Genomic DNA, 27,541 nt, shown 5'->3' with positions numbered 1-27,541 from the left:
CATGAACTTTTCTTGTTGTAAATCACTGAGATTTAGGATGAACTTTTCCTGTTGTATATCACTGAGATTTTTGTATTGCATGTGGTACATTATCATGATGCATGAACCTAGGTTCTTCATCATGGTTTTACTCATTCATGTCATAAATATTTTGAATGCTACATCGAATCAAGTACTGAGGTTCTAATGGTGAGCAAAGGCAAATATTTTCTTGCTATCCTGGACCTCAGTTTGGAATGAATCTGTGCCATGATGCTATTTTGCTACTGCTTCCTCTCTCTCTTCTTTTAAAATATATGTTCAACATGCTTACTATCATGGACTCAACTTTTATTTATTTATTTATTTTTGAATTTTATTTTATTTTTAAACGTTACATAATTGTATTAGTTTTGCCAAATATCCAAATGAATCCACCACAGGTATACATGTGTTCCCCATCCTGAACCCTCCTCCCTCCTCCCTCCTCCCTCCTCCCTCCTCCCTCCCCATTCCATCCCTCTGGGTCGTCCCAGTGCACCAGCCCCAAGCATCCAGTATCGTGCATCGAACCTGGACTGGCAACTCATTTCATACATGATATTTTACATGTTTCAATGCCATTCTCCCAAATCTTCCCACCCTCTCCCTCTCTCACAGAGTCCATAAGACTGTTCTATACATCAGTGTCTCTTTTGCTGTCTCGTACACAGGGTTATTGCTACCATCTTTCTAAATTCCATATATATATGTGTTAGTATACTATATTGGTGTTTTTCTTTCTGGCTTACTTCACTCTGTATAATAGGCTCCAGTTTCATCCACCTCATTAGAACGGATTCAAATATATTCTTTTTAATGGCTGAGTAATACTCCATTGTGTATATGTACCACAGCTTGCTTATCCATTCATCTGCTGATAGACATCTAGGTTGCTTCCATGTCCTGGCTATTATAAACAGTGCTGCGATGAACATTGGGGTACTCGTGTCTCTTTCCCTTCTGGTTTCCTCAGTGTGTATGCCCAGCAGTGGGATTGCTGGATCATAAGGCAGTTCTATTTCCAGTTTTTAAGGAATCTCCACACTGTTCTCCATAGTGGCTGTACTAGTTTGCATTCCCACCAACAGTGTAAGAGGGTTCCCTTTCCTCCACACCCTCTCCAGCATTTATTGCTTGTAGACTTTTAGATCGCAGCCATTCTGACTGGCTTGAAATGGTACCTCATAGTGGTTTTGATTTGCATTTCTCTGATAATGAGTGATGTTGAGCATCTTTTCATGTGTTTGTTAGCCATCTGGATGTCTTCTTTGGAGAAATGTCTATTTAGTTATTTGGCCCATTTTTTGATTGGGTCATTTATTTTTCTGGAGTTGAGCTGTAGGAGTTGCTTGTATATTCTCGAGATTAGTTGTTTGTCAGTTGCTTCATTTGCTATTATCTTCTCCCATTCTGAAGGCTGTCTTTTCACCTTGCTAATAGTTTCCTTTGATGTGCAGAAGCTTTTAAGGTTAATTAGGTCCCATTTGTTTATTTTTGCTTTTATTTCCAATATTCTGGGAGGTGGGTCATAGAGGATCCTGCTGTGATGTATGTCAGAGAGTGTTTTGCCTATGTTCTCCTCTAGGAGTTTTATAGTTTCTGGTCTTACATTGAGATCTTTAATCCATTTTGAGTTTATTTTTGTGTACGGTGTTAGAAAGTATTCTAGTTTCATTCTTTTACAAGTGGTTGACCAGATTTCCCAGCACCACTTGTTAAAGAGATTGTCTTTTATCCATTGTATATTCTTGCCTCTTTTGTCAAAGATAAGGTGTCCATATGTGCGTGGATTTATCTCTGGGCTTTCTATTTTGTTCCATTGATCTATATTTCTGTCTTTGTGCCAGTACCATACTGTCTTGATGACTGTGGCTTTGTAGTAGAGCCTGAAGTCAGGTAGGTTGATTCCTCCAGTTCCATTCTTCTTTCTCAAGACCGCTTTGGCTATTCGAGGTTTTTTGTATTTCCATACAAATTGTGAAATTATTTGTTCTAGCTCTGTGAAGACTGCTGTTGGTAGCTTGATAGGGATTGCATTGAATCTATAGATTGCTTTGGTCATGATGCTATTTTGCTACTGCTTCCTCTCTCTCTTCTTTTAAAATATATGTTCAACATGCTTACTATCACAGACTCAACTTTTAAAATAGCAGCTTCTGCACATTAAGGATAAAAGGAATATGAAAAAAAAAAGGGAGAGCAGCAAAAGGACAAGGAAGGAAGAGAAGGTAGTATTTTAATCCATTGGAAATTTCTCAGATGTGTCTCTGTGAGGACTGATCAAAGCAGATGAAGTTGAAGCCGTTTATCTTCTTTTTCTCTTCCTCTCTATAGGAAGATTCAAATTATCCTTTGGGTAATTTTATTTTGTGTGGTACCTGAGGCTTAGCACTGAACTTCCTTATTGATAGGTTTAGGATTAACAGTATTTGGTAACTGCTGTGTGTGCTTCCTAAGTAGCTTCATTCATGTCTGACTTTGCAACCCCATGGACTGTAGCCTGCCAGGCCCCTCTGTCCATGGAATTCTGGCAAGAATACTGGAGTGGGTTGCCATGCCCTCCTCCAGAGGGTCTTCCCAACCTAGAGATTGAACCCACATCTCTTGCATCTCCTGAATTGACAGGTAGGTTCTTTACCACTAGTGCCACCTGGGAAGCCCTTGATAATTGTCAATAAGTCTAAAACAAATCTGTGTAAGTATAGATGTTCAGTTGTGAAGCAAATTATTGTCTTGGAAATTTCTGCATTATTACAACAATAAATCTCATTGCGACTGCAAATACCTCACTTGTAGGTTGACTCTTACATATATATAGATGATTAGTTGTTATATTGTTATATATAATCTATTATTTATTTTATCTATGCAATGTTGTTGCTTAGTTGCTAAGTCATGTTCAACTCTCTGCCACCCCATGGACTGTAGCCCTCCAGACTCCTCTTCCCATGGGATTTCCCAAACAAGAACACTGGAGCAGGTTGTCATTTTCTTCTCCAGGGGTCATTCCCAACCCAGAGATTGATCCCGTGTCTTCTTCATTGGCAGGCAGATTCTTTACCACTGAGCCACCTTGGAAGCTCTATCTATGCAATACCTCTCTATATTATAAAGATATATACGTTATTATATGTTCAGTTCGGTTCAGTTGCTCAGTCATGTCCAACTCTTTGCGACCCCATGAATCGCAGTGCGCCAGGCCTCCCTGTCCATCACCAACTCCCGGAGTTCACTCAAACTCATGTTCATCAAGTCGGTGATTCCATCCAGCCATCTCATCCTCTGTCATCCCCTTCTCCTCCTGCCCCCAATCCCTCCCAGCATCAGAGTCTTTTCCAATGAGTCAACTCTTCGCATGAGGTGGCCAAAGTACTGGAGTTTCAGCTTTAGCATCAGTCCTTCCAAAGAACACCCAGGGCTGATCTCCTTTAGAATGGACTGGTTGGATCTCCTTACTTATCTATTATATCTATATATCTATATCTATCTATTTAAGCTATTGATAGTTATGGCCTAAAATATTCAAACAGATTTATTTCCAATTTTGATTTTCCCAAGAATTTTGAAATCCTGACAAATGCATAGTTCTGAGAAAGACAAAGTGTGGGCTAAATTTTTTTCTGTATTTTTCCAACATAATGAGTAAGTGAAAATTAACCCTGCATAGAAGCAGATCCTTAGAACATAAACGTTTTTTCTCACAGGCCACAGCAAGGCCATTATGTAGCTGCAAATATAACTAACTCCCTCCTTCTGAACAATGACTGCTTTTACTTTTTTACCAATGCCACCTTTCCTCTGACTTGATCATCCTTTCTCCTGGATAAAAATGATTAAAACATCAAACCAACACATCTGCCCACATTTTGACAGCATCCAATCTAGATCTGGTCCCTACTTCTCTAATTTCTTCATAAAATTACTGAATGTCACCCAACCCCTAGAAGTCTTCTGAACTCCTTCTTGCTAAGGTGACCTCAGTTTCCTCTGGTGTATGTACTCCCTTGCTGCAGACAGATAAACAAACTGACTTTGCCTGAGTGCAAGAGTATCACTTTTTTTTTTTTTAAGAGTGTCACTTTTGATCTTTGCTTGGTGGATCTGAACAATAATGACAGAAGGGCTCAAAGGAATTTTTTACTTAGTGGTTAAACACACACACACACACACACACAGATATGGTTCCCTAAATGTTGATAAATCTGTGCACCACAGGGAAAAGTATTTGTGTATTTTATGTAGGAAAGTGAATTTTTCTGAGAAAAAAAAAGCATTTTAGTGCCATTCAAATTTCAAATGAATGAAAAATGTTCCTTTGTACATGTTTCAAAACCTCTGAAAAGAATCCGTTCTCTTTTGGCTGCCTTACAGGATTGGTCATGTAAGGTGTTGAGCCATTTTTAAATGGTGCTCAGAATACAACTCAGTGGGGACAGACAGAGAGTCCTGAGATGATCAATCATATTGCATTTACTGCAAAACCCAAATTTTTGTTGTTTATTCTTTCTTGTTATTTCAACCCCATGCTTCCCTGGCAGAAACAATGAACTGAATGGGACAGATTCTGAGAATTTTACTAGCAACAACTATATGTCAGACATTATTCACCCAAAGTATATATTCCAATAAAGAAATAAATAGGATTTATACATTTTCCCTGAGAAAGAATGAAAATATCTCAGTGTTTAGTTTCCTAGTAAGAATGCTGTGAATGCTTTCTGCTATAGTCGCAACTTGAGATTTGTTACCTTAAGGATATAAAGGAAGACCATAAAAAAGATTCATAACCTCAAATTACATTAACCGTACATTAAGGGAGATGCACAAATCCCAAAAAATAATGAAATGTCAGGGTTAGAATCATCCCTTTTCAGGTTTAGTGCTCAATCTCCTATGATCTTGCATAAAATGCTATTGCTGTTCACCTTACTATTAGGAAGTGCAATTGATTTGCTTGCAATATTTATTAGTGCATTAGTCATGTACATTAGCACCAAACTGGAAACAAATAATGCTTTACTTCCCCAAGTCTGTGGCAAACCAATGCAAGTAAAAACATAGGTGCCAATATAAATAAAACTGTGACTCATGCTCCTGAAATATCCTTTCTCTGCCCAGATTTACCAGAAAAAGTTAGAGAGAGAAACATACTTCAATCATTTCAATCTCTGAGAAGTTAGGACAGTTCACATTAGTCAGGCTATTTTTTGTTCTTTCAGCTTTCTGTCCTTTTGACAAATTATCCATAAGAGCTCACAAAGATAAACCCAAACTGAAAGGAATCTTTTGCCTAATATTAGTAAATAGTGATAGTGAAGTCGCTCAGTTGTGTCCGACTCTTTGTGACCCCGTGGACTGTAGCCTACCAGGCTTCTCTGTCCATGGGATTCTCCAGGCAAGAATATTGGAGTGGGTTACCATTATATTAGTAAATAGGATAGACTAAAACTTGAGGCTATTATTTTGCCAAATATTTATCTCAGTTCAGATTGTCTTCCCAAATCTTGCATTTGACTTGGTTGTTTGTTTTAAAGATGAAAGAAAACTATATCTTCAATCAAATAAAGTTGTTTAAAACCCTTTCTCTCATGACAATTGACCCCATCATTGCCACCCCCACTAGCACCATCCCATCTGTGTCTAGACCTAATTTAAGCCAATTCTGTGACTGCCTACTTCAATTTCTGTCTCTGGTCACTGGCATGTAGTTGTTTTTTTTTTTTTTTTTTTTCTGTAATAGAAACTAAAGCACATTTCCCAAAGGACTTTGGATTTCCTGATGTCTTGGTTCTCATCATTCTGAGTTGTCTCTAATATAAATCTTGCCATTTGCAACTGTACCCTGTCTCCCGATCCTTCCTTGACTTCCCATGCAGGTGAACCTCAGGACTACCCACTCCCCTGCTCTCTTGGGGAGATCAGAACAGTATTAACACATGCCATTTATAAGAACAGTTCTAAATGTTATACTGAGGGTTTATGTATTTTATACTAAAATCATATCATTTACATTTTCACTTTGATTTAGCACGAGAGTCAAATCACACTATTTTTCAAATGGTCCTAATTCTAATATTACTATTTGAGACTTTATAATCCAAACTGAGCTATTCAATATAATGAACTGCCATCATTAATTGGGTGTCTGGTGTGTTTCGGTCCCTGATACATTTTTTAAATGGCACAAAACTTTCATAAAATAAACATCATTATCCTTGGTAATATACTGTAACTCTTAACAATAGGCAGAACCATACCTGTTGGACATGCTTTCTGCAATATGACTTCTCCACTCCTCATCAAATTGTCTAGTCTATTCTCCACCACCTAAACTCTGGTGGGGCTCTGTGAGTTCTTTAATAAAGAACACAGCAGGAGTGGCACTGTACCATTTCTTGCTGTAGACATTCACTGGCCTGGCAGCTTCTACTTCTTGTCTCTCAGAAATCAGTCACCATGTAAGATGTTGTGACATCCCTAAGCAGTCCATACTGTGAAAAGCTCGATTAAAAATAAAGATTTAGAAGGATGAGATGTGACATAGAGAAAGAGAGGCCAAGAACACTGAAGTGGCAGCCGTGGTCAGGGAGAAATCCTATCAGAACTCAATGCAGAGGCAGAGTGCAGGCCCCAGATATTTGAATCAGAGACCACAGTCCCCTTAGCTGGGACCAAATTCCTTTGTCTTGGAACTGTGAGCATATGAAAATGGTTGTTTAACCTCTAAGCTTGGGGTGGCTCACTACACAGAGTTGGAGAGCCAAAACATCGGTTTTGAAGAGGCAACAAAGTTCAGAAAAAATAAGAAATTTATCCAGGTCCACAGAGATTTAAGGCGGCTAAGTCAGTATTTGAACCATATTCTCCTGAATATATATGCTGTTATCTTAACCATTATGTAATACAGGACCTCAAAATATATATTTATGAAGGTTGTTTTTCTAAGGAGACTCAAATTGTAAGTAGTACTATACGTACATTACTTAAGAGAATAATCTCAGTTTATGGGCTATAGCATATGTGTTTATAAGTAAACAGATGCTACTAATTACAAATTTATTTTATCTATTTATTGAAACAAGTTTACAGTCTATACTTGGAAGCACTTTGATTTTAAACATATATTTTAAGCAAATAGAATTGCATAATTTTCTTTCTTTAAAAAAATACATTCATTTAGATCATCACTAATTGCCTCTAAATTTCCAAAAGTATTTTTAGTGATATTCCAGACCAAATGCACTTAAATTATGCTTTTCTATAAGTCATTTATTTATTACTCAGCTTAGAAAGCATGTCAAAAGACAGGTGTTAGCTTACATTTTCTGATTTTTAAAATCCAGGTAAACTAACAATAATAACAAAATCTCTGAAAAACTGGAAGGCCTCAAACCCAAGGCTTTTCCTTTTACTTATGTACGCCTGCTTTAAACAACGTCTCCAGGGTTTGAAAACAAGATCTATGATCAAATTTGACAAATTTCAAGTCTGCCCCACCCCACCCCACCCCCCAACAATTACAACAGAAAAACTCTCCTGACAAAGTTTTCATCAATTTTGATGGAGGATTTGAGGAACACAAAACACACAATTTTGCTCCCAGAATACTTGTTCTTCAAAGTTTTCTTCATTTATCCAGAGTTTTCTCTGTATTTTTTGCTCATATAGAGTGCAGTTTTACAAAACTCTCTGGCTTCAATTTTTGTTTAGTTTCCCCTTCTTACCCATTTTTAACTTTTCCTCCATAAAAAACCAAAGTAATGTTCCTTTTTTTTTTTTTTTTTTTTTTCTTTTTAAAGCACTGATCTTTTACCCCTTCATGGATCACAGCCTTGTCATGGTGAAGGGGCTTATGTAACTCAGTGAAGCTATGAGCCACGCCATGCAGGGCCACCCAAGACTCATGGGTCACAGTAAAAGTTCTGACAAAACATGATCTGCTGGGGGAGGAAATGGCAAACCACTCCAGTATGCTTGCTGTGAGAACCCCAGAACAGTATGAAAAGGCAAAAAGATATGACACTGGAAGATGAATACCACCAATCTGAAGGTATCTAATATGCTACTGGGGAAGAACAGAGGGCAATTACTAATTGCTCCAGAAAGAATGAAGTTGCTGAGCCAAAGTGGAAAGAATACTTAGTTGTGGATATGTTTGGTGGTGAAAGTAAAGTTTAATGCTGTGAAAAACAATATAGCATAGGAACTTGGAATGTTAGGTTCATAAATCTAGGTAAATTAACATGGTCAAACAGGAGATGGCAGAATTGAGCACCAACATCTCAGGAATCAGTGAACTAAAATGGAAGGAATGGGTGAATTCAATTCAAATAACTGTTATATCTACTGCTGTGGGCAAGAATCCCTTAGAAGAAATAGAGTAGCCTTCAGAGTCAACAAGAGTCCAAAATGTGATACTTGGATGCAACTTCAAACATGAATGAAATAATTTTGGTTTGTTTCCAAGGCAATGGCAATCCACTCCAGTACTTTTGCCTGGAAAATCCCATGGACGAAGGAGCATGGTAGGCTACAGTCCATGGGGGTCACAAAGAGTCGGACATGACTTAATGACTTTGCTTTCACTTTCACTTTTCCAAGATAAACAATCAACATCACAGTAATCCAAGTCCATGCTCTAACCAATAATGCTGAAAAAACTGAAGTTGAAGGGTTCTATTAAGAACTCTAAGACCTTCTAGAACTAACACCAAAAAAGCTGTCCTTTTCATCATAGGGGACTAGAATGCAAACGTTGGAAGTCAAAAGATACCCAGATTAATAAGCAAGTTTGGTTTTGCAGTACAAAATGAAGCAGGGCAAAGGTTAACAGAGTTTTGCCAAGAGAACACACTGGTCATGGCAAACATTCTCTTTCAACCACACAAGAGATGCTCTACACAGGGGACATCACCAGATAGTCAAGACCAAAATCAGATTGACTATAGTCTTTGCAGCCTAAGATGGAGAAGTTCTATACAGTCAGGAAAAACAAGACCTGGAGCTGATTATGGCTCAGATCATGAACTCCTTATTGCAAGTGTAATTAAGTGAAAGTCATTCAGTCCTGACTGACTCTTTAAGACACCATGGACTATATAGTCCATGGAATTCACCAGGCCAGAATACTGGAGTGAATAGCCTTTCCCTTCTCCAGGGGATCTTCCCAACCCAGATATCAAACACAGGTCTTCTGTATTGCTGGCAGATTCTTTACCAGCTGAGCCACAAGGGAAGCCCAAGAACTAGAGTGGGTAGCTTATCCCTTCTCCAGTGGATCTTCCTGCACTTACTGCAAAGTTGAGGCTAAAATTTTTAAAAAGTAGGGGAAACCACTAGGCCATTTCAGGTATGATCTAAATAAAATCCCTTATGATTTTACAGTGGAGGTGATGAATACATTCAAGGGCTTAGATCTGGTAGAAAAAATGCCTGGAGAACTATTTAAAAAATTGTATAGGATAGTTACCAAATGATGATGCTGTTAAAGTGCTGCACTCAATATGCCAGCTAATTTGGAAAACTCAACAGTGACCAGAGGACTGGAAAAGGTCAGCTTTCATTCCAATTCCAAAGAAAGGCAGTGCCAAAGAATGTTCAAACTACCACACCATTGCACACCTCTCACACGCTAGCAATGTAATGCTCAAAATTCTCCAAGCTTCAACAGTATGCAAACTGAAAATTTCCAGATGTTCAAGCTTAGAAAAGGCAGAGGAACCAAAGATCAAATTGCCAACATATATTGGAGCATTGGAAAACCAAGAGATTTCTAGAGAAAATCTACTTTTGCTTCATTGATTATGCTAAAGCCTTTGACTATGTGGATCACAACAAACTGAGGGAAATTCTTTAAGAGATGGGAATGCCAGACCACCTTACCTTGCTCCTGAGAAATCTGTATGCAGGTTAAGAAGCAACAGTTAGAAGCAGACATGGAACAAGGTGGCAAGAATATACAGAAGAGCTATACAAAAATATTTTAAGGGTAACCATGATGGTGGGATCACTCACCTAGAGCCTGACATCCTGGAGTGTGAAGTCAAGTGGTCCTTAGGAAGCATTACTACAAGCTAATCTAGTGGAGGTGATGGAATTCCAGTTGAGATATTTCAAATTCTAGAAGATGATGCTGTTAAGGTGCTGCATTCAACATGCCAGCAAATTTGGAAAACACATTGGCCACAGGACCAGGAAAGGTAAGTTTTCATTCAATACCAAAGAAAGGTAATGCCAAAGAATGTTCAAACTACTGTACAACAGATTCTATTTTCTTGGCTCTAAAATCACTGAGGATGGTGACTACAGTCATGAAACAAACCTAGACAGCATATTAAAAAGCAGAGACATCATTTTGTTGACAAAGATCTATCTTGTCAAAGCTATGGTTTTTCCCAATAATCGTGTGCGGATGTGAGAGTCGGACCATAAGGAAGCGTGAATGCCAAAAAGTTGATACTTTTGAATTGTAGTGCTGGAGAAGACTATTGAGAGTCCCATGGACAGCAAGGAGATCAAACTAGTCAATCCTAAAGGAAATCAACCCTGAATATTCATTGGAAGGTCTAATGCCAAAGCTGAAACTCCAGTACTTTTGCAACGTGACTTAAAGAGCCAACACACTGGAAAAGATCCTGATGCTGGGAAAGATTTAAGGCAAAAGGAAAAGGAGGTGGCAGAGGATGAGAGGTTAGATTGTATCACCTGCTCAATGGACATGAATTTGAGCAAACTAGTTGATAGTGAAGGACAGAGGAGACTGTCCTATAGATTTGCAGAGTCGGACACGATTTTGTGACTGAACAATAACATTAATCTTTTAAGTATTTTTTTTTCTTTTGTGTTTGGAGTTCCTGCTGTCACATATTCCAAAAGTCTAGGTTTTCTGCTCTCATGCATCTTTAAAATTATTTTCCTTAATAAAATTTCCTTTTAATGGAATTTTGGTGCTATCAGTGAAAAAAATACTATATTCACCACTTCTGCCTTAGTTCTGACCACTCACTCTAGCTCTAAAATTTTTTTGGAAGTTACTTAACACAGCTTTAGCTTTCATGAAATAAATATTTAAGAACAGCAAGCTCAAAATCTTGCAGAGAAAATTAAATGGAATAAGGAATATTAAGCCTAATGCAATGAAAGAAATTCATAAAATTCTTTCCTTCCTATAAATCCTCTGCCACTTTTCCTCATGTCTTGCTCCTAGCTATTAAAATCAATCTAGAGGGTCTCTTCATCTTTGAAATAAATGTTACAGAATACCACCAAGATTCCTGTGATTTCTCAAAAAATTTTCTTATCCTTATGTTGTCTATTAGCTTTCACTCTGGACTGTGGATATGCCTGGTTTCACACAAAGTGTAACCTGTTCTCTAGGTAAAAATATATAAAAGTAGGGAAATCTTGTTCATTCTATTTATATTCTGCATTCCTAAACCCATAGAAAAAAATTATACCCTTAGAGAACCATTTTAGGTTACTATGTTAAATGGACCATGCACAGCAATCATGTGGATAGCATTCACAAAGACTATGGCATTTTATGTTTTTCACAAACAAAAATTATATTTGAAAAGGTACAAGAAAATTTCTTTGATATCAGTTCAGTTGAGTTCAGTTCAGTCATTCAGTCATGTCCGACTCTTTGCAACCCCATGAATCACAGCACGCCAGGCCTCCCTGTCCACCAACTCCCCGAGTTTACCCAGACTATGTCTACCGAGTCAGTGATGCCATCCAGCCATCTCATCCTCTGTCGTCCACTTCTCCTCTTACCCCCAATCCCTCCAAGCATCAGGGTCTTTTCTAATGAGTCAACTCTTCACATGAGGTGGCCAAAATATTGGAGTTTCAGCTTTAGCATCAGTCCATACAATGAACATCCAGGACTGATCTCCTTTAGGATGGACTGGTTGGATCTCCTTGCAATCCAAGGGAAACTCAACAGTCTTCTCCAACACCACAACTGAAAAGCATCAATTCTTTGGTGCTCAGCTTTCTTCCCAGTCCAACTCTCACATCCATACATGACTACTGGAAAAACCATAGCCTTGACTAGATGGACTTTGTTGGCAAAGTAATGTCTCTGCTTTTTAATATGATATCAAAGTTGGTTGTAACTTTCCTTCCAAGGAGTAAGCGTCTTTTAATTTCATGGCTGCAATCACCATCTGCAGTGATTTTGGAGCCCAGAAAAATAAAGTCTGACACTGTTTCCACTGTTTCCCCATCTATTTCCCACGAAGTGATGGGACCAGATGCCATGATCTTAGTTTTCTGAATGTTGAGCTTTAAGCCAACTTTTTCACTCTCCTCTTTCACTTTCATCAAGAGGCTCTTTAGTTCCTCTTCACTTTCTGCCATAAGGGTGGTGTCATCTGCATATCTGAGGTTATTGATATTTCTCCCAGCAATCTTGATTCCAGCTTGTGCTTCTTCCAGTCCAGCATTTCTCATGATGTACTCTGCATAGAAGTTAAATAAGCAGGGTGACGACAATATACAGCCTTGATGAACTCCTTTTCCTATTTGGAACCAGTCTGTTGTTCCATGTCCAGTTCTAACTGTTGCTTCCTGACCTGCATATAGGTTTCTCAAGAGGCAGATCAGGTGGTCTGGTATTCCCATCTCTTTCAGAATTTTCCACAGTTTATTTTGATTCACACAGTCAAAGACTTTGACATAGTCAATAAAGTAGATGTAGATATTTTTCTGGAACTCTCTTGCTTTTTCGATGATCCAGCGGATGTTGACAATTTGATCTCTAGTTCCTCTGCCTTTTCTAAAACCAGCTTGACCATCTGGAAGTTCACAGTTCACGTATTGCTGAAGCCTGGCTTAGAGAATTTTGAGCATTACTTTACTAGCGTATGAGATGAGTGCAATTGTGCGGTAGTTTGAGCATTCTTTGGCATTGTCTTTCTTTGTGATTGGAATGAAAACTGACATTTTCCAGTTCTGTGGCCACTATTGATGCCACTACTGTGCCACTACTGTGGCACTTCAAATTTGCTGGCATATTGAGCGCAGCGCTTTCACAGCATCATCTTTCAGGATTTGAAATAGCTCAACTGGAATTCCATCACCTCCACTAGCTTTGTTCATAGTGATGCTTTCTAAGGCCCACCTGACTTCACATTCCAGGATGTCTGGCTCTAGGTGAGTGATCACACAATCTTTGATATAGTTAAAGCTAAAATGAAGCTGTCGTATCAGGCACAGGATATTTATTGGCTTGATTTTGGATTTTAGAAAAATTTGTACATACTATTGTAATTAACACAATTATAATTAAAATAATTGCCATGTTGTTCAGTGTAAAGTTCATTGGAATGATGGACATTTAAAGTTTATGTTTAGCTTTCTTTGTAGCTGTTACATCTGTATTGCTATATTACTGTTCCTTATTCTTAACAATTAATAAGTTAAAAAGCCATTTGAATTAAAGATGTAATAAGTCAGAAAAATAAAAGACGTATCATCAATAACATTCCATATCTCTTGTTTGAATAGGAAATCTTTTCTGCTTGGAATCACAAAAGGTGTTCATATGCCTGTTAAATTCCTCTAAAATATTTGCCAGGGTGAGAACAAGGCCCCTTCTCATTATTATTCCAAGCCACTGCCATCAGTGGAGGGAGATTAAGGGCATAAGAGTAGATGAGATGTGGACTGTTTCTCATTTAACTGGAAAAATTAATAATTGTATGACCTAGAGCTATGAAGAGTGTAAAAATGGGTGGAAATGTTTATTTTAATATTTAGTATGGTAAATGCCTGGGGCTTCTCTGGTAGCTCAGCTGGTAGAGAATCCACCTGCAATGCAGGAGACCCAGCTTCAATTCCTGGGTCAGAAGGATTCCCTGGAGAAGGGATAGGTTATCCACTTCACTGTTCTTGGACTTCTCTGGTGGCTCAGATGAGAAAGAATCTGCCTGCAATGCAGGAGACCTGCGTTCGATCCCTAGGTTGGGAAGATACTGGGTGACATAAAAATTTATAATATGGTGAGCCTTTGTGATTTCAAATAAGTTATCTTTAACCCTCTTTGCATATATGTGTGACTACCAAGGCATTCAGTATTCCATATCTATGTTCTAGTTCTTAGTAGCTTAGCATGATGAAAATCTTTGAAAGAGTTACATGGTCAAAGTTCATGACAGTAAATTTGGACAATTCAAGACATAGTCTAGGTGAAACCAAAATTCTCCTGAGGTGTTTCCAAAGGTGGTTGGAAAAAGAAAAATCTACCACAGGTATACATGGATTCATTTTGATATTTGGCAAAACTAATACAATTATGTAAAGTTTAAAAATAAAATTAAATTAAATTTAAAAAAAAAGAAAAAGAAAAAGAAAAATCTATCTCCAGAAGAAAAAAAATTAATTTCATGGGCTAGGAACTATATTATTTCACTTTGGAATAACTGAATGCCAAATGTCAGTGACAGGAAAAATTTGAGTAGTAAAATATCAATTCTGATATAATTGTTACTTATGATACTCTCTAACATCTTCACTCTTGCACTTATTCTATTGGAGAATTAAACGGAAATGCCATCATTATTACTCCATCTTTCAAGTTTTTAATGGCAGTTTAATTTCTGGAGTTTCCAATAAATCTATATTGTGCTTTGTTATTGAGAAAAAAAATTACACAGGATAAGATGTACAGATCTTATGCACATAACTGATGAGTTCTTGCCAGTGGATGCACCCACTCAACTATCTGCCATGAAATTTCCTTCATGTTTCCTTCCAATTATTTTTTTGAGTTACTACCTAACATCCTGTTTCACAGTGCAGCAAAACTTCTCTAGATATGAGAAACCAAGTTTTTTTTAATGCCAGAATGTTGTGAATTTTAACCCAGTTCCTCAAATCTCCCTCATGTTCCCTTCCATTCACACCCAAATCCACATTCACTTATGGATACTCTGTACTGCTTTATTATTCTAAATCAGTGGTGCTTCTACTTGAAGAGGCAAATAGTGTAACAATGTATAGCTTTCAGGAAATACCTCATTGTAAATCATAAATGCACAATCTCCCAGTCCTTGCTTAGAAATCTGGTTATTTGGATATATGAGCCAATATTTCTGGGCCTTGGAAAGCCATTACAATCTATTGATCAGAACAAGCCTCATAGTAATCAGATGGTAAATGAAATCTGACCTTCATTTAACTCTAAGTAAGGCCGAAACTATGGTAAAGAAAGCTATGGTAACATTCTGTCTATGAAACAGACGTTTGAAATAAATAGCAGTTCACAGAGGCTGAGTAAAATAAAAGACTAGATCCACATGAGATAAATTTCTAAAAGAGATTATTATCATGTAAAAGCAATATGTATCTACTCATCATCTTCCTTCTAACAAATTATTCAAACACATATTAACTATTTCCTGGTGAAAAGCTCACTTCAATTAATTCAGAATTTGGGGAAAAATTTTTGGAATGAAGGACCCATGTGGAGGAAATTTCATTACACTATTGAAATAGCATTATAAATGAAATTGCTGCAAAATGAATAAACACTGGTGTTATTTATTCAGTTCAACAATTATGCCTTGATTCACTATTTAAATATGTGGTTGTTTAATGTTCATCTCACATATGGTGACACACAAAAAATATTATTGACATCTTGATTAAGTATAATAGGTGATGTAGATAGATATTGCTTATTTGGAATACTTCTTATATCTCCTGTTCAGTTCAGTACAGTCACTCAGTCATGTCCAACTCTTTGTGACCCCATGGACTGCAGCACACAAGGGTTCCCTGCCCATCACTGAGAGTAAGCACTCTTAGTGCTTACTCAAGCTCATGTTCATTGAGTCAGTGGTGCCATCCAACTATCTCATTCTCTCTTGTCCCTTTCTCCTCCTGTCTTCAATCTTTCCCAGCATTAGGGTCTTTTCCAGTGATTCAGTTCTTCTCATCAAGTAGTCAAACTATTAGAATTTCAGCATCCATCCTTCCAATGAATATTCAGGACTGGTTTCCTTTAGGATTGACTGATTTGATCTCCTTGCAGTCCAAGGGATTCCCAAGAGTCTTCTCCAATGCCATAGTTCAAAAGTATCAATTCTTCAGTGCTCAGCCTTCTTTATGGTCCAATTCTCACATCTATACGTGACTACTGGAAAAACCATAGCTTTGACTGATGGAAATTTGTTGGTAAAGTAATGTCTCTGCTTTTTAATGTGCTGTCTAGGTTGGTCATAGCTTTTCTTCCAAGGAGCAAGCATCTTTAAATTTCATGGCTGCAGTCACCATATGCAGTGATTTAAAGTGATTTAAATAAAGTCTGTCACTGTTTCCATTGTTTCCCCATCTATTTGCCATGAAGTGATGGGACTGGATGCCATGATTTTAGTTTTCTGAATGTTGAGTTTTAAGCCAACTTTTTCACTCTCCTCTTTCACTTTCATCAAGAGCCTTTTTAATTCTTCTTCTCTTTCTGCCATAAGAGTGGTGCCATCTGCATATCTGAGGTTATTGATATTTCTCCCAGGAATCTTGACTCCAGCTTGTGCTTCATCCAGCCTGGCATTTCGCATGATGTACTCTGCATAAAAGTTAAATAAGCAGGGTGACAATATACAGCCTTGATGTGCTCCTTTCCTGATTTGGAACCAGTCTGTTGTTCCATGTCCAGTTCTAACTGTTGCTACCCAATCTGCATACAGATTCTCAGGAGGTAGGTCAGTTGGTCTGGTATTCCCATCTCTTGAAGTATTTTCCACAGTTTGTTGTGATCCACACAGTCAAAGGCTTTGGTATAGTCAATAAAGCAGAAATAAAGGCTTTGGTATAGTCAACAAAGCAGAAATAAAAGTGTTTTGTTTTTGTTTTTGTTTTTCTGGAACTCTCTTGCTTTTTCGAAAGCAAGAGATCCAACAGATCTCTTTCAATCCAACAGATGTTGGCAATTTGTTCTCTGGTTCTTCTGCCTTTTCTAAATCCAGCTTGAATATCTGGAAGCTCATGGTTCACGTATTGTTGAAGCCTGGCTTGGAGAATTTTGAGCGTTACTAAGTGCGTGAGATGTGTACAATTGTGCTGTAGTTTGAACATTCTTTGGCATTGCCTTTCTTTGGAATTGGAATGAAAACTCACCTTTTCCAGCCTGTGGTCACTGCTAAACTTTCCAAATTTGCTGGCATATTGAGTGCAGCACAACATCATCTTTTAGGATTTGAACTAGCTTTGTTCATAGTGATGCTTCCTAAGGCTCACTTGACTTCACATTCCAGGATCTGGCTCTAGGTGAGTGATCACACCATTGTCATTATCTGGATCATGAAGACCTTTTTTGTATAGTTCTTCTGTGTATTCTTACTTCCTCCTCTTAATATCTTAATATTTTCTGCTTCTGTTATCTCCTGTAGAAGACCAATAACCTCACCAAACATTCCATTTCTTATTTTATAGAATATATACTATATTCTCTCTCTATAAAATATATATATTATAGAATATATAGTTTATATATATATATTCCAGGCCAATAATTAGGAGGGCCAAATAACTACTCTACCATTGAGCTGTGCATCTAAATGACTTGTTTTGCTTTTTACTAAAAACATGTTAAAGTTAGTATATATAACACTCCAGTTCTACCTTCCCTTGAGTATGCAACTCTTTTATAGTATAAATGATCTATAATATATATGATCTATGTTATATGAGGTACACATAACACATACTGGCTCAACTTTTATTTATGTTCTTACAGTTGAGAGCAATTCTAAAAAAAAAAAAAAAAAAAATCCTACATGAACATCTATGTTACAGAATCTGTTTTCAAAGGTACTGACTAGGACTATGAATTTCTCCTCATTGCACCATTCTAGCCATCAAACACAGTATCCAACAGCCTCAGTCCTCAGCAATTGTTTTGTTTTTGTTTTTTTTTGCCATACTCTTTGTTCTTCATATAGCTGAGGCAATCTCAGCTTTCAGTACTTCTTTTCAGAGAGCTTTCCTGACCATCGTACACTTACTTAAAAATTCTGAAAAACATTACATTTTTTGGAAGAGTTTTGTAATGAATAACAAGCTGATAATTTATTTAAACATTTTTGACACAGCAAAAATATAATAAATAGCATACATTAAAACAAAACAGCCTTACTTACTAATCAAGCATTAAAAATAATATAAAGTGTTAGTTGCTCAGTAGTGTCTGACTCTTTGTGACCCCATAGACTGTAGCCTGCCAGGCTCCTCTGTCCATAGAATTCTCCAATCAAGAATATTGGAGTGGGTCACCATTCCCTTCTCCAGGGGATCTTCCTGACCGAGAGATCAAACCCAGGTCTCTTGCATTGCAGGTGAATTCTTTTCTGTCTCAGACACCAAGGCAAGTAGTAAAAATAAATAAATAAATAATGTAAGGGGTGTAATAATTTTGGTACATAGTCACTTAACTCCTTAGTTGCTGCTGCTGCTGCTAAGTCACTTCAGTCATGTCCGACTCTGTGTGACCCCATAGACGGCAGCCCACCAGGCTCCCCCATCCCTGGAATTCTCCAGGCAAGAACACTGGAGTGGGTTGCCATTTCCTTCTCCAATGCATGAAAGTGAAAAGTGAAAGTGAAGTCGTTCAGTCGTGTCCGACTCCTAGCGACCCCATGGACTGCAGCCCACCAGGCTCCTCTGTCCATGGGATTTTCCAGGCAAGAGTGCCGGAGTGGGGTGCCATTAACTCCTTAGTATCTATCCCTAATACTTCTTTGGTGGCTCACTGGTAAAGTATCCACGTGCCAATACAAGATATGCTGGTTCAATCCCTGGATTGGAAAAATCCCCTAGTGAAGAAAATGGCAACTAACTCCAGTATTCTTGCTTGGGAAATCCCATGGACTGAAGAGCCTGGCAGGCTACAGTCCATGGGGTAGTAAAGAGTTGGGCACAGCTTAGTGACTAACAACAACAATACTATTTCACAGGTACCATATTATTTCTTTTCAGAATGCATTTTTAAATATATTCATATTTGTTTCATATTGCTTGCAATTTCATTCAAAGTTGAATTTTATGGTTACTAAATTTGGCATTATAGACATCATTCATTGAATTTTCTTTACTGGCAATAATAGTTTTAACTAATAGATATTCTCTGTTTGTTGAAGTACTTAGAAATCTCTGAGCATATTCTGTGAAATTAAAGATATGCTTAATTTTAATATTTTTCCATTTAAATGTGTAAATATTTCAGTCCACTGATTTATTTTCATAGATATTCACTTTTGGCCTTCATTCAAAGTGCCTTTTTTTAGTAAGCATTCTTGTAAGACAAATCTCCTAATTTTTTTTTCCCTCTATGACTATACATATTTTGCCTAATTTAGATGCAGCAAATAATAAACTTTCTCAGTTTCATTCAGTCCCACCACAGATTATAAATTCATCCATTTAAAAATATAAATTCCAGCAAAAATATTTTTACCAGAAATTGAGACATTACAAATTGCAATTCTGTAATTTTAAGTTAAATCTGGTATACTTCCAGAGCTCTCTATTGCATTTGTTTAACTCCATTGCTTTTTTTTTAATTTTTATTTTATTTTTAAACTTTACATAATTGTATTAGTTTTGCCAAATATCAAAATGAATCCACCACAGGTATACATGTGTTCCCCACCTTGAATCCTCCTCCCTCCTCCCTCCCCATACCATCCCTCTGGGTCATCCCAGTGCACTAGCCCCAAGCATCCAGTACTGTGCATGACTCCATTGCTTTTTACAGATACATTACAATGTCTGCCTGTTTGCAAGACTATCAATAATTCCATTTCTCTAAAAGCTTTGGAAGTTGAATTGTCCTTGAGCAACTGAATACCTTGATTAAAGATTTCCAAACAAAGTCTAACCAATGTTCAGAGGATTCATTTACAAAATTCAATGCCATTGTTTTACACGTAGGTCGATTTATAAAATAGTTCCTCAAGTTATGAGGAATCTATTTCATAAAGTAATTATTCAGTTGTTGTATCTCCTTACCCTTCCTCAATCTGTGATTGTTCCCAGTTGTTCCTTGCCTTTCATGGCCCTTGAATTTTTGAAGAGGACTACTAAACTATTTGTGAGGTGTCTTTCGGTTTGGATTTGTCTCATATTTTGTTATTAGATTTAAGTTCTCTCTCATATTTTGTTATTAGATTTAAGTTCTGCATTTTCGACACAAATACAGCCAAAGTGATGGTATGTCCTTTTCAGTGAAATGCATCAGAATGTCCAGGTCTATGATCTTGACATATTTATTATGGGTGATGATAACTTTGAAGATTGTTTTAAGTAGTTGTCTGCCCGGTTTTTCCATTTTTTCCATTGTAATGTTGCTATATTTCTTTTGTAATTAAAAATGCCTCAGGAGATATGAATTAAAACTATGCAGACATCCTATTGCCAAATTTTGCTTACTGATTTTATCATCCCTGGATGGTGCTTGGCTCCAATAATTATTAATCTGATATTTTGATTAATAGTGATTTTATATTTGCCTAATTACTTCTATATTTTTAATTTGAGTTTTTTTTAATAGAGCTATCTCTTCTCTTCCATATTTATTATTCAGTTATTATATAAGTATGAACTCACAGATATTTATTTTATTGTGTTGATTATAATTTGATACTACCATTATTTATTTTGTTGCTTAAATTATTCCAGTTTGGCCATCAGGATGTTTCTTCAGTTTAGCTTCATTTTTCTTTTGGCATGATCTCATTCTTTTTGGAAGAATTCTGCGTTTCCAGCACCACAAGGTATTCTTACCTTTTGTATTTTCTCTAAAACATCTCTGGAATCATGTACTACTTTAAGTAGTCCTGTTTATTTTTAATTGGAAATGGTAGTTAGAAACCATGACCTGGACACTAGCTGTGTTCACTGCTACTGAAGTATCATTGCTCTTAGGCCTTTGGACTGGATTAAACATAGAAACGCATGTAGGTATATTTGTGTGTATGTATATATGCATATATATATACATACAAAAAAACTGTACATGCACATATTCATACTAATTTCTATGTCTATCAATCTATATAATATTATCTCTATATATTTACATATTTAAAATATATGTATCTATATATCTGTCAAGCTGATACTTCTAATTCAGCACCACAGGAATTATGCTAGCCTCCTTCTTTTCATTTACTTATATTATAAATAAAAAAACTATAATAATTATGACTTTTTTCTCCAATAATGAAAAGCATTTCTTAATATATGCTTATAATACACAAATATAATTATCTGCAAACATTTATATATTTGCTCCTTACTGTACACAGTTAGAAATACTTTCAGAATAGCTATTGCATACCCTCTTCCAACAACACGAGATAACTATATACATGGACATCACCAGATGGTCAAGATCTTTGCAACCAAAGATGGAGAAGCTCTATTCAGTCAGCAAAAAAAAAGACTTGGAGCTGACTATGGGGCAGATCATCAGCTCTTTATTGCAAAATTCAGGCTCAAACTGAAAAAGTGGGGAAAACCACTAGGCAATTCAGGTATGACCTAAATCAAATCCCTATGATAATATACTGGAGGTGAGAAATAAACTCAAGGGATTAGGTCTTGTAGATAGAGTACCTGAAGAACTATGGACAAAGGTTTGTAACAATATTTGGAGGTGGTGACAAAAACCATTCCCAAGAAAAAGAAATGCAAGAAGGCAAAGTGGTTGTCTGATGTGACCTTACAAATAGCTGAGAAAAGAGAAGTGAAAGCAAAGAAGAAAGAGAAAGCTACACTCAACTGAATGCAGAGTTCCAAAGAATAGCAAGGATAGATAAGAAAGTCTTCTTAAGTAAATGATGCAAAGAAATAGAGAAAAGAACAGAATGGGAAAGACAAGAGATCTGTTAAAGAAAATTGGAGATACCAAGGGAATATCTCATGCAAAGATAGGTACAATAAAGGACAAAAGTGGCAAGAACCTAACAGAAGCAAAAGAGGTGAAGAAGAGGTGGCCAAGAATACACAAAAGAACTGTACAACAAAGCTCTTAATGACCCAGATAATCACAGTGGTGTGATAACTCACCTAGAGCTAGAGATCTTGGAGTAAAAGTCCAATGGGCCTTAAGAAGCATTACTGAGAACAAAGCTAGTGGAAGTGATGGGATTCCAGGTGAGCTATTGCAAATCCTAAAAGATGATGCTGTTAAAATGCAGCATTCAATATTCCAGCAAATTTGGAAAGCTCAGTGGTGCCCACAGGACTGGAAAAAGTGTGTTCTCATTCCAATTCCAAAGAAAGGTAAAGTCAAAGAAAGTTCAAATTACTGTACAACTGTGCTCATTTCACATGCTAGCAAGATTATGCTCAAATCCTTCAAGCTAGGCTTCAGCACTTTGTGAACCAAGAACTTCCAGATGTACAAGCTGGATTTAGAAAAGGCAGAGGAACCAGAGCTCAAATTGTCAACATCCATTGAATCATAGAAAAAGCAAGGGGATCTCAAAAAACTCTATGTTTGCTTCATTAACTACACGGAAGCCTTTGAATGTGGATCACAACAAACTGCGGACTATTCTTTAAGAGATGGGAGTGCCAGACCATTTTACCTGCCTCCTGAGAAACCTGTTGCCAGACGAGAGGCAACAGTTAGAACTGAACATATGACAATGGACTGGTTCCAAATTGGGAAAGGAGTATGTTAAGTCTGTATATTGTCACCCTGCTTATGCAGAATACATCATACAAAATGCCAGGCTGGATGACTCACAAGTTGAAATCAAGATTGCTGGGAGAAATATCCACAACCTCATATATGCAGATGATACCATTTTAATAACAGAAAGTGAAGAGAAACTAAAGAGTCTCTTGATGAAGGTGAAAGAGGAGTGAAACAGCTGGCTTAAAACTGAATATTAAAAAAACAAAGATCATGGCATCTGGTCCCATCACTTAATGGCAAATAGATGGGGAAAAAGTGGAGACAGTGATTTCATTTTCCTGGGCTCCAAAATCAATGGCAGATGGTGACTGCAGCCATGGAATAAAAAGACAGTTGCTTCTTGGAAGAAAAGCTATGACAAATTTAGCCAGTGTGTTAAAAAGCAGAGACATCACTTTACTGAAAAATGTCTGTACAGTCAAAGCTATGGTTTTTTCCATTATTCATGTATGGATGTGAGAAGGCAGAGGGCCAAAGAATTGATGCTTTTGAACTGTAGTGCTGGAAAAGACTCTTGATAGTCCCCTGGACAACAAGGAGATCAAACCAGTCAATCCTAAAGGAACTCAACCCTGAATATTCATTGGAGTGACTAGTGCTAAAACCAATGCACCAATACTTTGGCCCCCTGATGCAAAGAGCCAACTCATTGGAAAAGACCCTGATGCTGGGAAAGACTGAAGGCAGGAGGAGAAGGGGATAACAGAGGATGAGACATTTGGATGGCATCACTGATTCAATGGACATGAGTTTGAGCAAACTCAGGGACATAATGAAGGACGGGAAAGCCTGGCCTGGTGCAGTTCATGAAGTTGCTAAGAGTCAGACACAATTTAGCAAATGAACATCAACAATTCCATACCCTGCAGAAGACAAATTTACTAACTAGAGTATGGAATACACTCAAATGAATTGTATTGTATGTATATATTTAGGGAGATTATGAATTCTTAAACACATATTTCTACCAATAATTCCTATTAAGATATTATATATCATACTTCAGAAAAGAAGAGTAAAGAATGAACTGGCATGAAAAGTAGACAGCTTGATGAATTTCTAGATTTTACAGTATCTTTAAGGTGCTATTTTAGAAAATATCTAGTATTTATTCAATGACTCTCCTAAGAATACACAAAAGTCTTCACTTGCCTGAGCTATAAAGTTGAAATCTACCTTTAATATTAAATTTTCTATTTAAGTGAAAAAATATATATATATCCATCATATTGAATGTGCATATTTAGTTTATACTTATAAGAGAAAAGTAATAGTACTGGGTTATATTATTCCTAAATGAGAACAGTAAATAACAAGTAGCAAATCACTATTGTTTCTGTTGGCTCATTATACTAACATTAGTCATGGTGAATTATTTTGATATTGTCAGTAGGGGTGTTAAGATATAATACTACTAATATGAAGAATTAATCATTTCTCCAGCAGTTCAGTGTCTTATAAATACTTCTATTATAATTTTTGAAATCACCATTATTCATGACATGAACATGCAACAAGAGGAGAGAAATTAACATTTAATTCAATTGTTTAATAGAATATTGTAAATGTATTACATTCTCTGAATAATGAAGATGGATTATTGAAGACAATGTCAGCCCTTCTTTTATCCTTCAGGTTTATCTTTTCCTCCATAAAGTATTCAATAGTTTGTTTTTAAAATCTATCTGTTTTGTATTTCGTTCCAAATTTTCACAAGGTAGACATAGACAATACCTATCATATCTTTGGAATGATATTTTAATTGGGGTGTTGTTTCATATAAGAAATAAATCTCCTAATATTCCTAATATTAAATATTGAAAAATAAAAGTATATCTACTTGTTCCATATAAAGAATATATGTTCCAAAATATAAGCATCAACACACTATATACACCTATGAATTGCAGTGCTAAAATACATCTTTCAGTCTCTTTCTATATTTAAATTTTGAGTTTTATAAGCAAAGAAAATTATGCCCAATGGAGGCATATTCAGGAATGGAGGCAATAGAAGAAACATTTGTTTTACTGTTTTTTGTTTTTTTTTTTAACATGTTTGGAAATTAATATATATCTTTTTTTGAAAGAGCTAGGAAATTAGTCAGTGTTCTAAATGGATAATTTATCTTCCAAGAAAAAGAAAATATGTTTTTAGATAATTTTATATTTCAGGATCTTATTTCAAAATAATAGAATGATCCTGATACTTCATCAGTAGTGGTTTGTGAGGCCCATTAATTTACAAATATTGTGGTGGAAATTCAGATTATACACCTCCCCTTTGAAACTGAAGATGCAAATTTGTCTAGAACACTGCCTTGATGATAGCAATTTAAACTATTTTTTGTTTATAAAGAAAATCAGTTACATGAATTGGACAACAGGGAGACTGGCACAGGGAACTCTACTTAAAACTCTGTAACGACATATATGGGAATAGAATATAAAAAAGAGTGAATATATGTATATGTATAACTGATTCACTTTGCTGTACAGCAGAAACTAACACAACGTTGTAAATGAACTATGCTCTAATATTCACCAAAATATAAAACCTACAGATTTATTTTAATAAAATAAATTGGAGGTTCATGCATGTTTTCTAAAATCAGCTTCCTAGTAATTTTGGGTTTGTGGTATGGTAACATATTTAGTGCAAAATAATATTTTTAGGCACTCCATTTGTTCTAGATGTTCACAATATTTTACTGTGCTATAATTCATTTGTAGGTTTTTATTATCTATTTTGTATATAGTCAGTTCAATCAGTTCAGTTCAGTCGCTCAGTTGTGTCTGACTCTTTGCAACTGCATGGACTGCAGCATGACAGTAGTGTGAACATATCAATCCCAATTTATTCTTTTTTTTTTTTTAATTTTATTTTACTTTTAAACTTTACATAACTGTATTAGTTTTGCCAAATATCAAAATGAATCCGCCACAGGTATATACGTGTTCCCCATCCCGAACCCCCCTCCCTCCTCCCTCCCCATTCCATCCCTCTGGGTCGTCCCAGTGCACCAGCCCCAAGCATCCAGTATCGTGCATCGAACCTGGACTGGCAACTCGTTTCATACATGATATTTTACATGTTTCAATGCCATTTTCCCAAATCTTCCCACCCTCTCCCTCTCTCACAGAGTCCATAAGACTGTTCTATACATCAGTGTCTCTTTGGCTGTCTCGTACACAGGGTTATTGTTACCATCTTTCTAAATTCCATATATATGCGTTAGTATACTGTATCCGTGTTTTTCTTTCTGGCTTACTTCACTCTGTATAATAGGCTCCAGTTTCATCCAACTCATTAGAATGGATTCAAATGTATTCTTTTTAATGGCTGAATAATACTCCATTGTGTATATGTACCACAGCTTGCTTATCCATTCATCTGCTGATGGACATCTAGGTTGCTTCCATGTCCTGGCTATTATAAACAGTGCTGCGATGAACATTGGGGTACACGTGTCTCTTTCCCTTCTGGTTTCCTCAGTGTGTATGCCCAGCAGTGGGGCTGCTGGATCATAAGGCAGGTCTATTTCCAGTTTTTTAAGGAATCTCCACACTGTTCTCCATAGTGGCTGTACTAGTTTGCATTCCCACCAACAGTGTAAGAGGGTTCCCTTTTCTCCACACCCTCTCCAGCATTTATTGCTTGTAGACTTTTGGATCGCAGCCATTCTGACTGGTGTAAAATGGTACCTCATAGTGGTTTTGATTTGCATTTCTCTGATAATGAGTGATGTTGAGCATCTTTTCATGTGTTTGTTAGCCATCTGGATGTCTTCTTTGGAGAAATGTCTATTTAGTTATTTGGCCCATTTTTTGATTGGGTCATTTATTTTTCTGGAGTTGAGCTGTAGGAGTTGCTTGTATATTCTCGAGATTAGTTGTTTGTCAGTTGCTTCATTTGCTATTATCTTCTCCCATTCTGAAGGCTGTCTTTTCACCTTGCTAATAGTTTCCTTTGATGTGCAGACGCTTTTAAGGTTAATTAGGTCCCATTTGTTTATTTTTGCTTTTATTTCCAATATTCTGGGAGGTGGGTCATAGAGGATCCTGCTGTGATGTATGTCAGAGAGTGTTTTGCCTATGTTCTCCTCTAGGAGTTTTATAGTTTCTGGTCTTACATTGAGATCTTTAATCCATTTTGAGTTTATTTTTGTGTATGGTGTTAGAAAGTGTTTCTAACACCAATTTATTCTTTTCATTCCCTCTTTGCCCTTTAGTAATGATGTTTGTTTTCTACATCTGTGATTCGATTCTCAATTTTGTAAATAAGTTCATTTGTACCATTTTTTTTTAGATTCCACATGTAAATGATATGATATTCATCTTTCTCTGTCTTACTTCACACAGTATGACAATCTGTAGGTCCATCCATGTCACTGCAAAAAGCATTATTTTGTTATTTTTTTATGGCTGAACAATATTCCATTATATATATATATATGAATATATATATATATATACACACACACACACACATGCACACACAACATCTCCTTTATCCACTAAGAAAACTATAAACAAAACAAAAAGACAGCTCACAGAATAGGAGAAATTATTTGCAAATGGAGAGACTGACATGGGATTAAATTCCAAAATGTAAAACTAATTCATGCAGCTCAATAGCCTCCAATTAAAATAAATAAATTTATATTAAAACAAAAGCCAATCAATCCTATCAAAAATGTGAAGATCTAAATAGACAGTTCAATAAAGAATATACAGAGATGGCCAAGAGGCACATGAAAAGACACTCAACAACACTAATTATAAGAGAAATTCAACTCAAAACTACAAT

The sequence above is a fragment of the Bubalus bubalis genome, chromosome 7 (genome assembly GCF_019923935.1).
Source record: "Bubalus bubalis isolate 160015118507 breed Murrah chromosome 7, NDDB_SH_1, whole genome shotgun sequence".
In the NCBI taxonomy this organism is placed as follows: domain Eukaryota; kingdom Metazoa; phylum Chordata; class Mammalia; order Artiodactyla; family Bovidae; genus Bubalus; species Bubalus bubalis.
This window is presented reverse-complemented; position numbering follows the sequence as displayed.